Source organism: Anastrepha ludens, chromosome 3, assembly GCF_028408465.1.
Source record: "Anastrepha ludens isolate Willacy chromosome 3, idAnaLude1.1, whole genome shotgun sequence".
Classification (NCBI taxonomy): domain Eukaryota; kingdom Metazoa; phylum Arthropoda; class Insecta; order Diptera; family Tephritidae; genus Anastrepha; species Anastrepha ludens.
The window spans coordinates 1,721,635-1,740,010 of NC_071499.1; positions in this window are offsets into that span (position 1 = coordinate 1,721,635).

Sequence of the window (18,376 nt, forward strand, 5' to 3'; positions counted from 1 at the left end):
ATCTTGTTCGACAAGACAAATAAAACATTCGAAGTAATCGATATAGCGGTGCCCCTTAATCGCAACATCCAGAGCACATACTCCACTAAAATATCGAAGTGTGCAGTTTTGGCCATAGAACTTAAACGGATGTACAAAGCAGGAAAGTGAACATAATACCAATAATTATATCTTCCACTGTATTAGTGCCTAAGCATCTCATCAAAAATTTGAAGAAGTATGACTGCGAACACCTTTTAGAAGACATGCAGAAGTCGACCATACTGGTCGTAGAGCTTGGACTACGCTCCACCAGAGCACAATCCCTTGAAAATTTTATCCGGGATGTGTAATCTCCGGCAATAGCCGAGATGGATTAAGCTCAAATAAAATAAAATAAAATAATACAATAAATAAATAAATTATTAAGCGGCGAGAGCAAAATCTGCAAGGCCTCAGAGACTTTTCCTGAGACTAATTTTAACGCTTCGTACTTACGTTGAAAAATCTCACTCTGTTTAGTCTATGAGATTCAAGAAAAAATTCTAAAATATTGAAAATCGTTGTAAAACAAAACATTTCGTTTAAAAACAAGTTTTTTTTTTCTTTTTAGCTCGTGTGAAATCAAATTCGTGTAAAAAAATCCATATAAAAAGAGGACTATGTGAAGCTGTAACAGAGGAGGAAACCGAGGAATAGCAACAAACAGAAAGGGAAATTATAGTGAGCATAGAGAATCTTCAAACTTCTCACTGTGATTTCCTATAAATGGCATGCCCTGACTAATAGAATTTTGTTTTATTTATAATTATAAATAATTTCGTTGAATCGCCAACTAAGCCCTCTTACGAAGATTCCCGAACATAAAAGATTTATAAGCTTTTATAAGCTTTTATTACAAAATTCCTGAAATATGTTTTACGGGATAACCTTAAGCAGGCCTCGAATCCACGTCGCACATCATTTGCTTCACGTTTCAATTTCTTTTATGATCTAGCAAATTTAAAAACGCCATATAAGGCCTGCCTTTTTATCAAAGTGTAGTTCGGCCAGTAACAACATTTGAAATTAAAAAAAAATTACAATCAATACAATTCTAAGTCGATAGTCAGCACTTTAAGTCATCTAAAACAAATGTAATATTCATCCCACCAGGCAGGCTGCACCGTATCTATCACGCACCGTCAGTACAAAATTAGTCAGTCGATTCAACGCCGTTCACAGGAATTTTGGTGAAAAGATACGCGTCAAACTAACTCAAAAAGTGAAGTCTTTTGATAATTTGAAGCACCAAAGCTTCTCCGGTTGGACTATAAAGTTGACCTACTTAAAATAGTCACAATTTTTAAAAGAAGATTGATTACTAATATCATCCTGAAGCCAAAGTTTGTAGCAATTGTTGCAAATTATCACGTTTTGGTGTTCATGTACCCAAAATCTGGCAAAGTAGGGGAAAGTGAAGGAGCAAAATGGCATTTTATTTTGAGTGAAAGTTACAAGTTTTTTCTGGATAAATTTTTACTTGTAACAATTTACAAGTGAGAAAAACAGCTGATCGCAAAGTAAAAATAAGCCCGATTTAAAATTTGAGAATTGGAATTGCTAATGGAATGTTCTTCATCCGACAGCGATGATGAAGTGCAAAAAATTATCGTGGTCAAAATAAAATCATATGATTCCGAGGCTCGTTATTTTGTTTTTTATGTGCTTAATTTTTTTTTAATTTAACGCCAGGTAGCTCACTTTTAATTTTTGTGATTTTTCTTGTCACAAATTCAATCAACTGCTCGTAAAATTTTCAAACTGTTCCTAGTTTTGCGTTCATATACTATTTTTGATATTGTCTCTTTGAGATAGGACAGTTTTTACATGAACAGACTTAATGAAAAGACTCTCAAGCAGCGTGAAAGCTCAGACTATTGAAGAAGAAAAACTGAAGTGAATATTTTGTATTTTTAAGTTATGTAGGAAAATCTAAATTTGAGTAAATGAGTAACGAAACAAGAGCTTTACTATCTTTTATAGGCATAGACAACATTATCTCCATTTGCTACTCACACATATGTGCAAGTGAAAATCGTGTCTTTGGCAGACCAAAGCTCCCTCATCCATTTAACTCGATCATTAGTCATCTCTTTCAATTGGCAATGCTCATAGTCTCTAGATCATTTACGGCAGAATGCAACCACGTTTTCAACAGTCCTCCTCTGCTTCTTTTTGCCACCGGTGTTCTATGATACACTACGCTAGTAGCTCGAAGTTTTTAGGATTCTGCAAATATGGCCCAGCCATCTTATTCGCTGACTCTTTATACATCTTTCTCCATTTTACTTTCCATAAGTATACCGAGCTATGCGTTATATCTCTTTCGATACGCGTCATCTGGCATTTAGAGTGGACCATACATTTTTCTAAGAATATTCTTTTTGAAAATTAATATTTGTGTTTTGTCTGATGCTTTAAAGATCCATTCCTCGCAACCGTAGGAAAGGCTATAACATGGTTTTCCCCAATTGAAACCAAGACGAGGAGTCTTGTTCTTTTTTATTGGACCGATTACCGCCTAAGACGGTTTGTTCGAGCTCAAAAAAGCCTGCCAGTCGTTTTATCATCATCGTTAGGCCCAGCAAGTGAAGCCAAGTCTACTTCCACTTGTTCCTTATAACCGCAAATGAGATCTTCTTTTAACTTCTGCTACCACCAGCACTTCATTGAATCTGTTCAGAGCTGGAATATTTCTATACATTCGTACGGCATGAACGTAAAGCTCATTTAGCTAATCGCTATGAATCTTCGATATAATCTTTCTCTCCAATACGTTCAAGCTTCCGCACCGTGCAATACAACGGTCACAATCAATTACTTTTAAAGTCGGGTTTTCATTCGCTCAAGCCCTCTTTGACTTTTGAATTGCAGATCACAAACACAAGCCAGCGAGACGATCGGCGTCACCTTAAACCAAACTTAGTCAAACTATGTAAGAACTACTACGGCTTGCACTCAGCAGATTTCCCTACAGGTGCAATTTTTATTGCTGTTTTAATGGTTTAGTTGTTGTTGCCGACATCCCGACTCTCCCGTCGATCATTTTGCTGCTGCCTCCTAGGCTCACCTGTCGCCTATGGCCGACCTTCTGCACATTCTATGTGAGTGTTTGTTGGTAGTTGTAGAGTTCAACCACAATAACTATTCTACAACGCAATGCAAATTTGATTGCAGACCCACACATACAGCAACGTCCCTTCGAGTTGCCCATTTCTATTGCATGGGCGCCTCTGCGTTAGTATGTATTCCAGACACTTGCATATTCAAGCAATCACTCACACGCCACCATAAGCACACACCCACACACACACACATGTGCGCACTCAATCACGCACGTGGCTGGAACAGTGGACATAGGGGGGATTTGTACAACAATGCAACTAACTGATGTGCTGTCGGATTGGTCATCCGTACATTCGGCCGTCCGATTGTCTGATTGTTCGAGTGTGCGACTGGACAGACGCTAATGCTCTTCCGCTGCTCAGCAATACAGGATGCGCTCGGACATACAGGATTTCCGTTTGAATCATTGATGAGCTATTAAGTCAATTTCTGTTGCTTGCTTTCTTGCCCATTGCCATCGACACCGCCTGCGTCGGCATCACTGCCGCCACTGCAATTGGTAGTAGTCGATGCGCCTTAAGCTCTGCTGCCGCTCATGCACTCTCCAACATTGTTGTTGCCGCCCCATATCCCCCGTCCCCATCGGCTATTACTGGTATTGTTCGTCACAGTTGGATTTGTTATTGTTGTTGTTGTTTTCATTGTTGCCTTTTTGTATAATAGTATATGCAAGTACTAGCTGCTACTGTTGTTGTTGTTGCTGCTGTATTGTCAACTTTTGTGATGTTAAAGTTTTCCGAAATTACGTGAGCCCGCATCAAAATTTTGTCAAGTTCTCCATACAAATATTGGAAAAGAGCAAATGCAGTGTCACAACCTCAGGCGACAGCGGGGCGTCGGGTCGGTCAGGGGGCATGACACGCCAAATGCAGAGCGTCACTGGCAGCCAAGCAAGGCACCAGCATGCCAAACCAGCTGAATCCTGACCCTTCGGTACATTCATTCGCCAATTATGCATATGCATGTAAATCCGTTATGCATGAGTGTGTGTGAGTTGGTGGGAAAATGTCAAAATATGCACAAAATTTCAAAATATGAAAATACGAAAATATCTAAATATCAAAATACCAACGAAATCGTGTAACATTTAAAGTTAGATAAATTACAACACCAGCTGCCAGCAATCAAAGGGCTGTGGAATGTACGTTTGCCACCCATCGCCTGCGTTTGCTCGTGTGCGAGTGCATGTGGCGAATTGGATTGTATCTTCAGAGATGAAACTCTGCACCCACAAGTGCATATAAATATTACCAACGCCCGTCTGTCAGCCAGTCAGCAAGGTTGGACAACAGCAATGCCATATTCCAAAGCATCAGCAGCAGCTAATCTTTCCAGGTCTCATTGAACGGTCACTCTGCTCATGCACAAGTATGCGAAGATTTTGAAACCATGTGGACAATGTAATCACAGCACTGGACGATTGCCCGCACTGCTCGGTTCATTTATTGCTGATAATTGGTCGGGGGCATTTGTTCGATTTGGCAGCCTTTGGAGACTTATCCTAATACGGTTTATATTTAAGTATATTTTAATGTTTTGTGGAATTGTGGGATTGTTCGCAACTAATCAACAAAGGCAGCATTAACCAGCTAATGTATTGTACTTATGGAGCTTATGCTCCTGCCAGCATCCGAATATTTTGAAATTCTCAATTCGTATTCGTACCAGGACTCCAACTGCTCACCTGTTGACAGCCTCCCTCTTCCTGCCAATTCTCATAGAGCTTGTTTTACTAGCAACCCTGCGTTTAACCCTTTCTGCGCCTGTTGCTCATGCTGGTCATATCTCATTCATGGAAGCATATTTTAATATCATAACTCAAATTCAAGTAAATGGCTGCCCTTCTGCTGGCCAACGTGCGCAGGTAAGGACAAGTTCTGCGTATTAAGCCTAAGAAGTGCAGAGGGAATCTTTTAATGGCAAAAGTTTTTTCGTTTATCTTTGAGATTATGACACGCAAAAGTTGTGGAGACACGTTGGTGTCAATACTGTGGGAATGCAATAAGTTGGAGTGAAAATAAAATCATACGCCAGCGCTCGAAGGACTGGTGTGAAAAATTTTTTTTATTATTAAGGTGCCAGTGCAACTTTTCACAGTTTTGCGATTCACTCAAATGAAAAAACAGGCAAGTAGTGTGTACAACAACAACACATTTATAAGAATATTTATAATTTTGTATGTATGTAGGTGGTTTTTCCAGTTACCTTTATTTGGTCAAATCGAAAAAGTTTTAATGCCGAACGGCACACTTTGCCTCTTGCAGTCTTGTTTCACAGTGTTTTCAGGTAAATAATAAACTGATCATAAAAGATAAACAGATTTGAGGCTTTTGTTAATTAAACCAAATTTTATTTATTTTTTATTACATATAAACAAATTTTAATTAAATAATCAGTACATCAACCTTTTTCATCTTGCAAAAATATATGCTTCTGATTAGAAAACAGACTAAATAAATAAAGCAATAATAAATCAAGTCGACTGCATTTACATGGATTTTTCTAAAGCTCACAACATTTTATTATACCATATAAATTATTATACGATATAATTCTCCTACAATGGTTAAAATCCTATTCAAGCGGAAGGCTTTGTGTAATCACAATTGATGGTATATCCTCTGAAACATTCATTGCCTGCTGTGGAGTGCCTCAGGGCCGTGGAGTGCCTTTTGAGTCCGTTACTCTTTGTGTTATGCATCAACGACATACTCCTCAGTTGCTAATTTTCTGTTATATGCTGACGTCTTAAAAAAATTTTAATTTATAAAAAACGCAAACTTTCAAAAACCACAATTTCCTTTAAATATCAAAAAATGCTGTCATATCGCTTTTACCAGAATCCCCATTGTCTCTCATACTTCTTATAGCATATCCAATATTGTACTTCAATCCGTTAAAGAATAAAGAGATGTGCGTGTAATTTTTGCCAATCGTTTTTCATTTATCGTATTCTGTCTTAGGATTTATGCAACGGAACAGGTCAGATTTTACGGGCCCTTATACCCTGAAATTGAAGTTTACTGTATTCCTTCGCTCTAGGTTGGCATACCAGTAAGACTTTGGGGTCCTATTCTAGCTTACACATCAGATCTTTACAAAGTAAAAGATCGTTTCTTGGTATCTCGTTTCTTCTCAATGTTATTAACGGCGACATTGATTGCCCATTTATGCTTCAAAGTCTTAATTTTCTTAAACCAGGATTCGCTTCGTAACGCTCTTCCTTTCTATTTAATTAAGTTCAATACAAATTAAGCTCGCAATGCTCCTATTGGACGTGCTCTTCCTGATTTTAAGGTTTCCCAGTTTCAAAGAAAGAGTTTTCTATACTTTTCAACTCTGTTTTTTATTTTAGGTTGATGTGAGTTAGTAATTTAGTTATGTATACATTTTTATTTTTCTTTAGTTTTGGTCGTTGATCTGAAACCATGTTTTCTGGACTTATTGAAAATAAATAAATAAACAAATCAAAACGAAACAAAACAAACAAAAATTGAACTTAACCTAAATGGGCTCGGGTATATACGAGGTGTGTTCAAAAAGTATAGCGAATTTTTAATTTTCGCAGGCTACATATATTCGAATTTCGATTTTTTTATGGCGATATGTTGGTATTCATGTCTCTCACTCATGCCGACGAATTCGGCCATTTTGAATGTTCAGTTAATTGTTGACAGCTGTTTTGCTTTTACGTGTTTAGGCTCGTCCTCGATTTTTACCTATTCAAAAAGATGGTTCAAAGAACCTGTCTCAAATTTGGTGTGAAAAACGAAAATAAGTGCGCGGATGACTGAGACATACGGAGAAGCTACTTTGAACCAAACGAAGTAAACGTTTATCGGTGTTACAAAATATTCTCAGAAGGCCGAGAAGATGTGAACGGCGGAAAGTGAAGAAAATGGTATTGGCCAATCGTCGAATCAACGTTAGAGAAGCTGCTGGGCATGCTGATTTGGGCATGAGACGGGATGCCGAATTTCTACCAAAAGCAGCATCGCATGAACGTTGCTAATGTATCGCTGTCCGCGACGATCCAAATTTGCTCCAGAGGTTCATAACTGGTGACGAATCGTGGGTTTATTGTTATGACTTGGAAACCAAAGCTCAATCATCTCAATGGAAGCTGCCGCACTAACCAAGACCGAAAAAAGCGCGTCAAGTTCGATCGAATGTAAAAGATTTGCTTACCGTTTTCTTCGATTACAGGAGCGTTGTGCATCATGAGTTCTTGCCACAGAGTAAAACGGTCAATAAGGAATATTACCTGCAAGTTATGCGCAATTTGTGCCAGGCAATCCGCCAGAAACGCCCTTATTTGAGGAAGAACAAAAATTGGCTCTTGCATCACGATAACGCCCCTGCTCACACATCGTTGCTTGTACGCGACTTTTTTGCCAAAAACAACACACTAATGATGCCGCAGCCACCGTTTTCCCCAGGTCTGGCCCCGTGTGACTTTTTCTTGTTCCCGAAACTGAAGAGGCCCATGAAAGAGCGACGCTATGCTACGATTGACGAGATAAGGACGGCATCGAAGGAGGAGCTGAACAAGATAAAAAAAATGATTTTTGAAGTGCTTTGAAGACTGGGAAAAACGTTGGCACAAGTGCATAATATCTCATGGAGACTACTTTGGAGGGGACAAAATAGATAGATAGAATTAGCCATCCATTAGTGTATCTTATCTAATATGTTACGTCAGCACGCCGAAAGGAACCATATATTGTTCGTCTCTGTTTAAGTATTTGGTCGATGTCTGTTGTTTTAAGTGCCCATACCTCGCTGCTGTCGTTAGTATTTGCCCTCTTTTTATAGCACCGAGACTTGAATAAATATATGTGTGCACAGAATGCTTTATTCGGCCATTTATGGCCACGGAAGAGTCAGAATTACTAATGATGAAGAGACCCAAGCATTTAAGTTTTTCGGCTCTCTATATGGATTCACCATCGATTTCAATGTATGCAGCATTACTCGGTTTCTTTGCGAAATGCACTTGTACTGCTCATCATGTTGTCTAAAAAACATTCGTAGGCCAAAGATGGAATAGAAATCTACCGGTAAAAAAGTTTTAAAAATAGTATCACTGTAGAAAGCGAACAACCCAATGAGTTTTGCCTACTTAGAATTTTCCGAAAAGGAATGAGTTACAAATCTGTAAACTGCGTTTCAGGGAGGAAGACTTTTTCAAAGCTAAACTAATTTGGGAAGGGAACCTATTTTGACGTAATGGCAGCCTTGCCCCTGATTTTAATACATTTGAACAGTTTTTGTGATTATTTGTCAGCGCTCAAACACTGTGCGCTTTCTACGATTCGGACGTGATTCGTGTGGTCTTCAACTTATTAAGTAAAGATAAGAAAGTGATAAGCTAAGATAACCGTTTTGACAGCTACCAGCGCGTATATTGGAAAACTATTTTCTAACTCAAAATTGTATTAAAAACTTTTTGCAATTCAAATTCAACTTTCCGGTGAAAAGATACTCATTTATCCAACTCAATAATCGCAATATAGTAGAATAAATACGACAGCGGCTCCCTCATTGGGCATACTGGACATACTGGACATATTGGACGTATTCAAATTAAGTTGATCGCATTTAACGCGAAATAACCCGTAATTATTGTTAATAAATTTCCATTCGAATTATTGCGAATTGTTGCGGCGGCGACTTCAGAGTGCCAATGAATGAGCAAAAATGCTTTGTGACCATTTGTAGGCACACACACAGAAATGCATTCCCACCAATGAGTATGGAAAAAATTGAATTGTATATATGGCTCTGACTATTTGTCGGGCAGTCTGCGTAACTAACCGACGCTTAACTCTCTGAACTGCATGCGGGCCATTAGGAAATGTGGCTGGTACGCAGACTGCGGTTGATGCGCCGATGGTTGCTGGCTTATAGTGGTCAATGCACACACACATACATACATGTGCCTATATTTGTATGCGTGTGTGTAGACAAATATTTTCTGATATAGTTTTCATTTGTATTGCCCGCATAACAACTGCAACTGTAAAAAGTGAAATATCTATTACTAATTGTTGTTAATTAAAGTGATTTTGCCTGGGCGAACCAGCATTCCCTACGCCACCCACATCATCAACAACAACAACAACAACAATCTGCCATTGGCTGCGAAAATGAATGCGAATTTTGATTGCTGATAATTATTTTCGCTATTCGATTACGAGCCTTTTATCAGTTTAGTTTCGAGTCGGCCAGAGTGAGTTTGGTAAATGAAATGAAACTGGAAACCATTTTGTGTTTTACTTTTACTGTAACAGGTGTTTCTTAGATTCTTGGAATTTTTTGATTATTTTTTTTACATGAAACAATAATTAAAAGAGCTTAATTCGCTTGAGCAAGAAGCCGATAAAGCAGGTTCTTAAATTTACCCATCTCGGACCACCAACAATAGAAATCTAAGACTAGAGGTAACGCAAACGGCAAACAAAGCTGCTTCGCATCTGGCTGCTTGAGAGCTGCTGTTTGGAGAAGAAAGCAGATGAAGGCCGAACGCAAAGAATGAATCTATGAGACACCCATTCGACCAACTCTCATTCGATCAATGAGAACTCTGCCCGCAATAGCTGCATACCTCTTGTACGACTGAAAGTCAAACGAAGACATAAGAAACATTTCTAACGTAGAAGACATAATGAGATGGGTCCGAACACGAAGAAAGGAATCAAATCCTAAATAAACGATGAAGAAGAAAGGAATAAATTTTGCGGTAGGTAGTGTTTATAAATAATTTCGAGCATCTGGTCCATCCAGACGATAAGCTCTTTTACCACTTTTTCCTTTAAATCTGGACTTGTCGCGACTTTCATTTCTTGGTTTGAATCAGCCACTTTAGGAGATTTTATAAGTTAAACGCTTGCCTGCCTGACTTGAAATTATTTTTGCGCCCTTTTGAGCACGATTTTGGCCGAGTTTAACAAAGTGCGTCCTGTAAACCGGTGTCAGTTGGAAACTTCCACTTGATTTTCCAACGCAAAGGAGGCCTTCCTCTTCCTCTGCTACCACCAGATTTTGTTTCCATTCGGACGACACGACCCAGCCAACGAGACAGGACTTTACTACTCAATTGCCCACTTCTCCGTTGGATTTCAAGGCAGACATTGGGGGTAATGCTGGTAGTCCTAGATTAACGAAGTCTTTTACAACCTCGAAATCATAACTGTCAACAGCAACTGCTAGGCGTCGCAATACCACATGCAAACATGGCACATACCTTGGGTCCTAAGTTTCGATGGAAGGAGCATATACAACGTGAACGGTATGAAATCCGGCTTGATCCTTCATATCAAGTCAGTCCATAAGTTCGTTCGTATTTTACCCATAATTTCAAATCAAGTCAGTCCATAAGTTCGTTCGTATTTTACCCATAATTTCACTTTGTACGATTTTTGCATACAAAAAATTATTCACGGAATATAACGGAACTATTTATATTTTCCTTGATATATTCTGCATTCAACAAGTGATTTTAATCGCGGATAAAAAATAAAATGGAATCTTCGAACGCGAATTTTATTTTTTTTATGGAAGTGGTAAAAATGCAACAACTGTTGCTGCAGAAATAACGGAGAGGATACCGTGGGTGTAAGGACTGCGCAAAAGTGGTTTTCAAAATTTCGAAGTGGTAACTGCGACGTGGAGGATGCCCCGTGCGCTGGTCGTCCTAAAGTCTTTAACGCCTTGCTCGAACTCGTGGAAGCTGAGCCAAATTTGACAGTCGAAATGATAGTTCAGAGGTTAAATTCATCGCATGGAACAGTTTACAGGCATCTGGTTCAGTTGGGAAAGGTTTCAAAGCTGTGGAAATGGGTTCCGCATAGACTTTCCGTCGCCAACCTTCACCAGAGAGTGAATGTGTGTTCTCAGCTGCTGCATCGGCTTGAAAATGAACGTTTTTTCAACCGTATCGTTACTGGTGATGAAAAATGGGTCCTTTACAATAATCCTGTTCGCAAATGCCAATGGTTAGATAAGGATGAAACACCAGAACCGACCCCTAGAGATGGCCTTCACCCCAAGAAGATTCTCCTGTCTATTTGGTGGGATATGGCCGGTATTGTTTATTATAAACTTTTGGAACCAAACCAGACGATAACTGCTGATTATTATTCCCATCAGCTATCAAACCTGAATGAGGCACTTAAAAAAAATCGACCGTCTTTAGTGAATAGACGCAAAGTTTGTTTCACCACGACAATGCAAGACCTCCTACCGCAAGGCAAATATTAGGCAAGCTGAACGAGCTCGGATGGGAGCTAATACCGCATCCACCATACTCTCCGAATATTGCACCATGTAATTATCACCTTTTCTGTGGACTTCAATCCCTTATGAGTAAGAAGAATTACTCCTCAAAAGAAGCTATAAAAAGGGATATGGAAGCGTATTTTGAGCAGGGAATCAAAAATTTGCCTAAACGTTGGGAAGACATTGTAAATAATGAAGGAAAATACAATATATTATTGATTAATAAATACTTTAAACATCTTTCTTAATAATTTTAAAAGAACCTTTAAAAAGCGCGCGAACTTATGGACTGACCTGATATATATCAAAATGGTTACATCGAAACAAATTATAAAGCCTGTGTGGTCATATGGCGCAATTATTGGGTGCACTAGTCAAGTGATGTAAATATTCTTCAACGATTCCAGAATAAAATCCTCCGACATATTCTCAACTCACCTTGGTTCGTTCACAATAGGGATATTCTTCGTGACCTCAAGGCCTCTACGGCCACTTAATAAATTAAAAAACTAGCAGAAGTCCACTCACTCAGGCTTCCAAGGCACGTGCGTGATGAAGCTAGCAAAATTCTCAACACCTCAGTCCTAATCCAATGATTGCGGAGAATTGAACCACATGATTCGGCATGCTGACTGCTAAGGGAGGGACTACGAAAATCTCTGCACAAAATTGTAGATGAATGTTTGTAAAAAAAAAATTAAAAATCGTCCGAACCACACAAAGCGGCGACTTTATCGAGCTGTCATCAGCCCTCGCCAGTTTTTTAAGTATTTTGCTCACTCCAAGTATGGCGATTTTGCTTATTCACTCTTTTAGAAATACAGCTATGCACTCATAGAAATTAATCCCATCGTAAATATGAAGCCACGTTGAAAATCTGGTCCAGTTTTCATTTTTGCTTTAGTCGCACCAGAATATGAGTTTTAAAAATAAATTTCCGTGATTTGTAAACGCTGATCGGACGTAAACCCTTTTGTGGTCCAAATTTTGGAATAGAAAAAATATTTATATAAATTTTAATTCAACGTTTGGCTACTTTTTTAATTAAACCTTTGGAGGTTAAAATGTAATATTCGGTAACTTCAGACCAGATATTAAATATTGAAAAAACACCGCAAAACGCAGTCAGGGTTTACCGAATAGAAAAGTGGAAACTATGAATTAATTGTTACTTCGAGGTCTGATGTAATGAAAGTTCCTATGCATCCAACAAAGGCACCCGTTATTTTTAATGCGTGATTTTGTTTATTTGTTTGTTTGTTTATGTTCGTGTAGCTGTGTGTTTGCAAAATATTTGATGCATGCTCACGCATATTTGCTTGATTGGAAATTTTTGATTTGCATTTGTGATTCGAGTTCAATACAGTAAATGTTTTCGCGTTAATGCCATACATAAATTAACACTGCTATTAATGGCTTCGATGCTGAGCCAAACTTGCTTTACTTAAAATTAAGTCTATTCGTTCACTAATTGCTGGGCTCTCATTTAGAATTAAATACTAATTTATTTTTACGGCATATGTCCTGTTGTATGTGTGCCAATACGTAATATATAGTATACATTTTTGGCTAGGTTAACGACTTGCCTAGAGGACAACTGAACAGCAGATAATTTCTGTAGAGATTTTTCATGGCAGAAATTAACTTCATTTTTGTCGCTGTTTGTCGGTCAGTGCTATTAGAAACAAAGAAACTTTTGCGTCATTTTTTGATTCATGTCTGCAGTTGACATTGATCCAAGAGGCTAGAAAAATTTTGAGCATAAACAAGTGAAAATAAACTTACGGAAAAAAATGTTTCGAAAAAAATTGTCTTTTATTACAGATATCTTTTTAAAAATTGTGTTCCGAAAACTCCAATTTTTCTCTGATTTATTTAACAATACATCTGGATAGAGCAGGACAATGGAAGAGGTATCTTCTCGTCCTCTTTCTCATCTAGGCAGCTTCTGCAGAAATCATGTATTGGATCGCCCATCCTCGGGGCGTGTCTGCCTATTAGGTAGAGTCCTGTTATAACTGAAATCAGTGAGCTAAGACTACGCTTGTATTGGCTTAGCAAAGATATTGAGCGTTTGGCTTTAAGAGGCGGCCACCCCGGCGATTCTGCAGGTGCTTTAATGACGCCGTCTTTCGAATTCCTCAAATATAAGTAGCTTACAAGTCTGTAAGGGTATGTGACAATGACATAGTCTGTGAGCTCATCATTCAACTTGACGCTGAGTCTCGATAGTTCATCGGCCCTCCACTTACAATACATCTGGATAGAGCCGGACAATGGAAGAGGTATCTTCTCGTCCTCTTTCTCATCTAGGCAGCTTCTGCAGAAATCATGTATTGGATCGCCCATCCTCGGGGCGTGTCTGCCTATTAGGTAGAGTCCTGTTATAACTGAAATCAGTGAGCTAAGACTACGCTTGTATTGGCTTAGCAAAGATATTGAGCGTTTGGCTTTAAGAGGCGGCCACCCCGGCGATTCTGCAGGTGCTTTAATGACGCCGTCTTTCGAATTCCTCAAATATAAGTAGCTTACCCTCAATATCCTAATGGCCAGGCACAACATTTCATGGCTACCTTGGAGGTTGTAGACTGTTTTTTGAGGGATTTTATCGCCACCTGGCTATCAGTGAAAATGTAAATATTATTTCCAGGTATCGCACCACACTGTACCAGTGTAAGGACTTTTATTATTGACATGAGTTCAGACTGAAAGACCCTACAGTAGTGGGGCAGCCGAAACCTGAAGGAGATCGCCAGATGTTCGGAATATACACCTCTGCCCACTCTTCCCTCCTCGTTCTACCATACATCATCCCATTCGAACTCTTCCCTTGAGGGTAGGAGGGTCGTGAACGTGGTGATAGTCCTTCGGCCTGGGAAGCCTTGAAATGCCAGCTAGGTTTTCACCGTGGCCGTAGTCCACGCTTGACCACTTACTCAAATTTTCAAACCTCTTTTCCGAAAAGCGTGCAATATATCTTGCCTGCAGTTCTAGCGGAAGAAGGTAGCCTGATTTATCACATATAATGCTTTCGATGGTGTGGTTGGCGTTGCACCGGTTATGAGACCAGATGCGCATCTTGGAACTTTGCCAACGTTTTAATGTTCATTTCCATTTTCCCATCTCATTCCATTTTTTCCCAATAAGCCCTCCGTAGGAGTACAACGCCATAACTGCTATCCGCACTCTATCGGATACGGTGAGCTCCCAATTTAGCTTCCTATCCAGTACAGGTCCTAGATATTTAGCTTTTCTGCTACTCTCAGGAGCTTTTCCCTAGGGATATTTGTTTAAGAGCAGGTGTTCTATGTCTCCTTCTAAACACTATCAGACTCAATTCTTCTGGATTTACTTTTACACCAAAATGATAGTCTGTTGAGAGATCTTTGTTGAAAGTCACACAATGTTGAAAGGTGTTTAGGATCTACACTAAGGACATTCTCATATCAAAATGCAGGGAAATTTTTTAAAATATACCTTTTCATAAATGTCTCAATTAAAGTTTCACTATGAGAACACTTTCTAAGAGATTAAATAAACTCAGTGCATTCGGTCATAAATATCTACCTTTACGTCTCATCCGGCAAACAATTAGAATTAGAAACTTTTCTACCACTTATCAGGAAAGTCTTCATCTGCTGCCTGGTATCTTCACTCTCAAGACTGTTTGCAACGAGTTGCATTTTTTGTTTTTATATGATCCTCATTTTAGATGTTACTGATTATTTATATTATGAAGAAGTCTTATTTCTAAGGATAAATCGCTACTTCTGGTAACACTTCCTTGAGCCCAAGAGTCACTGAATGACAGTCACTTCGCCATTTTTTGCGCTAAGAATATTCAAAAATCTTTATTACTGGTTGTAGGTAAAATTGAAATTGGCTTCATTTAATAGAAAGAAGAAAATAAAGTATTGAGAGATACAAACTTACATAGATTTGTGTGTGTTATAGGAAAAGGGGTGTCTTTTGAGTCTAAGTGGTAGAATTTTTACTCGAGCGTTTATTTGTAATGACTTTAATGAACTGCAGTAAGTATTACTCTAAACAACACGCGCTGAATACCCACAATGAAAGATTTCGGGGCAGCTGTTGATTCATGGGGAGCTCAAGTGTCTGTACAGTTTTTTAACTTTTCCAACGCAGGACCAGGCACGAATGTCTTGAAACTTCCTTAACTTTATAACTTTCAAAATATTCTATTCATGATTTTTCATTTACTAAAAAGTGTCATTCCATAGGATTTATTATTCTTTATTGAAAACGAGGTGTTACAGTTATTGTTGCTATGCTAATTTTTCTTACGGCCTCGTAAGCCAGAAAGAAATATTTAGTATAAATTATCGATTATAGCTTTAATACTTTTTTAATAATCCCACTACCGATAAACGCAAAGGTAACCAGAGTATATTTAATTATCTCAAAAAAATAGTTCTCTTCTCCCTCACTAAAAAGTAGTCAGTTAAAAGCAAGTAAAGTAGCCAAATATGTAGTGTAAATGCAGTCGAACTTGCTGTAGGGGTAATTGTCGTTGAAAACATTAAATACCTTCCGTCCCGGCGTACTTATAAAAATTGGGCGTCTAAGAAATACTAACAACTGGTTATATTATAAGATCGCATTCAAATGTGTCCCCCAAAATGAATAGAATAAGATTTAAATTGAACTTTCAGTCATGCAATGCAATGAGGACCGACGCTGAATAGAGTTTCACTTGCCTGTATTTTCTGCACTACTTTTCCGCATGAGATACGTTCTTTTAGCGTCAGTAAAACTACTTTTAAACGGCCAATTTTGCAGGGTAAAACTCAGTTAAAAGAATTCACTCATTCACCCTAAACCAGCAGTGAAAAACCGGTCCACGAATGACTATATGGAATCCGTGCGTCATCATTACAATTAGTAGTTACCAAATGGCCAACACGGGTCCCGGGACATGTGGGTATCGTGGGTAACGAGACATCTGACTCCTTAGGTCAGATGGGCTCTGAGGCCAACTTCTTTGGCCCAGAGCCCGTTTTGCCACTCCCTTCTGCGGCCATCAAAGCCACGGTTAGCAAATGGGTTACTACAACCCACAAGCGAGCTTGGCAGGCTGAGAGAGGCTGCATATCGACTAAACTGATATTACCTGTCATGTCCGAGCGAATGTCGCAAACCGTCCTGTCATTAAGCAGAAGGGGGTGCAGACGGCTGGTTGGACTGATGACACTTTCTGTGGACGAAGCACATGGAAAGGGTGGGCATCTCAGATAGTGAACTCTGCCCAGCTTGTACCCGGCCTTCGCTCGAATCAGGTTTGAGGTCTTTGGCAGTGATATGTTAAGAAGCGATCACCTTGGCTCCTTGGCACCACAAGATCTACTCCAATTTCTTCGGAGATCTGGTATATTTAAATAAAATTAAAAGGGAATCCAAGTGTAGTACAATGGACTTTATTAATGTATGAGTGCTGCACTTGCTAGTTGCCCCGACAAAAAAAAAAGAAGCTACCAATAACCAGCTTCTCCAAATCACTTTCCGTTATTCCCAACAGGCTTGTAAGTTTGGCATTCTATGCCTGAACACTCTCCGCACTGAATATCAAGCGAATCCATATCATCCATTAATTCAATTATATTTACTTTTCTTTATGTTGAAACTTCCAGCTGGAGCATATTAATTATTCCTTTTGTAAAAATTTAAATGTATAGCCCCATTTTTGCAATGCGACCACAAAACATTCAATTCAAAATTGTCTTATCTCAACGGGCAGCAGCAGATGCACAACACATAGAATTCCGCTAGAAGCCTCAACAGAATTTCGAACGATATTTCTGCGCACTCGCCAGTAAACAGTCGTAATTTAACAGCTCTACGCCACTCACATTAATTACCATGTGGCCAGCCGATAGCAAAACATATTTTGCGGCGCATTCGGCGCTAATAAAGCAAAAGTGTTATCGAAAAATATTTATGTAACTACATAAGTACACATGCACAAAAACAACAAACAACGAAGGCAACATCAATTCCATGTTGTGTGGTAAAAGTTGCGCTGCTTGAAAAGTGCGCGTGGAGAAAATGGCGCAGTGGATTTATTATTTATGATTGGCAAATGGGCCGACTAGAATTATGTACGTACATCCATATACGCGTATTCATATGTTCACTTCAGTTCTTATTACAATTCGCTCTGTTGGCTATCATGAACGATTTTTAAATTTTGCTCTATGCTTACACACACACATACATACATGCATATATTCAGTTGGAAAAATCAACACTCACGCGCGCGCAAAAGTCGCTCATACGCCCTGTATTCTGTATGCCCATATAAATGAGATGTTGGCTGGAAACGTGCGTGGTCAGAGACTTTGCGGTTTTTTTTACCAAATTTTACGCATTTTTAACTGTTAAGTTACCTTTTCCTTTTTTGCTCTATCTGCCACATTTGCCACTTAAACGCACAGAAACTGACAAAAAACTAAAGGCAATTCACCAATTCACTGATACAAAGCAATGGAAGATCAGTCACTCACAGAGATTGTAAGTACTCACTCGCACGCAAGCACACACACAGATACACGCACATGTGGCTTTTGATGCACGCATACAATGACGCGTTGAGTTTTTTATGCATTTGTTTACATTTGTCCAACATCTACACTCACATAACCGCAACTACACAAATGCGAGTACAATGCTAACACACACATAAACGCTTCAGCTGGTTATTATTTCATGCGGTTTGCACACACACTTGCTCGCCAGCATATCAGCATATGTTTGTAAGAGTGTTGCTGCCACAGTTACGCATGCGATGTGAAAAAATAATAATTTCCATTTTTCTGGTATGTTCTTGTTGTTGCTGCTGTTTGATGCAGCAGTGGTTGTTATGCACTTCGCTGTTATTATTATTTTTTTTTTGCACTTCGGCTGGTTTTAAATCGCGTTTTCAATTATATTT